Here is a 928-nt window from a genome sequence, read left to right as displayed (position 1 = left end):
TGAGCGGCTGCGTGGTGGTCACACTGCTAGCTGAGTTTAAACCACAACAGGTGCTTTTACAGCTTCTTGGTCCTTTTTGTCCCAGGATGGTGCCCAGCCACAGATTTGACATTCCTTGCCTGGAGACCATGACCTGCGGCTGCTATTACTTGCACTGGGATTATTTTAACCCCAAATCCTTACCCTAAAGACGAGCTCCCATTTCAATCCATAGGATGGTGGTGGGTTTGCGTTCAAATCGAGGGAGGGGGGTAACCCAGCCTGCGCAGAGAGCAGGCTCTTGAGAGGTATATAAAGATGTTTCATCATCCCAAGTGAGGTAGCTGAGCAGTAGAGTCCTGCTCCCCGACGGCAAAGGATGCGGCCAGCGGGGGCTGTGGAAGCTGGCACTGGAGGTAGGATGCCTCTTGGGGACCCCAGCCCCCAGCCCCCCCTGCCAGGCAGTTTCTTAAGACAACCAAGTTCCTACTTGATCATCAGAGCACCAGGATGGAAAAACAAAGGCCAAGGGCCCAGAGACCAAGCCGCAGGAGAAACTGCACCCTGAACTTGCACCCTGGGCATATTTCAGGCACTGGGGGTCTTTTTTTTTTCACAAGTGCAAAGACTAGGCTCAGAGTTGCAAGAGCCAAACCAGAGGGGGAAGGCAAGGCTGGTCTTAAATTTTCATATAACTTCATCTGCAAAAGACGCCAGGGACCCATCGGATACGTGGGCGAGAGAAATGTTGCGCTTGGGTTTCCCTCCCAGTGCGCTGGTGGGACACAGCCAGGCACGGCCGGGCTCAGAGAAGGTCTTTCACGATATCTGATGGCAGGGCTTCCCCCACCACACTCGCAGCGCCCAGGCCTGACCTTCTCCGTGTGACAAGCACCATCACCTGCACCGTCCTCTTCAGCCCCGGCTGGCAAGCGGCTCCATCCGCCAG

This window comes from Pterocles gutturalis, unplaced genomic scaffold (assembly GCF_000699245.1).
Source record: "Pterocles gutturalis isolate BGI_N339 unplaced genomic scaffold, ASM69924v1 scaffold35233, whole genome shotgun sequence".
In the NCBI taxonomy this organism is placed as follows: Eukaryota; Metazoa; Chordata; class Aves; order Pterocliformes; family Pteroclidae; genus Pterocles; species Pterocles gutturalis.
This window is presented reverse-complemented; position numbering follows the sequence as displayed.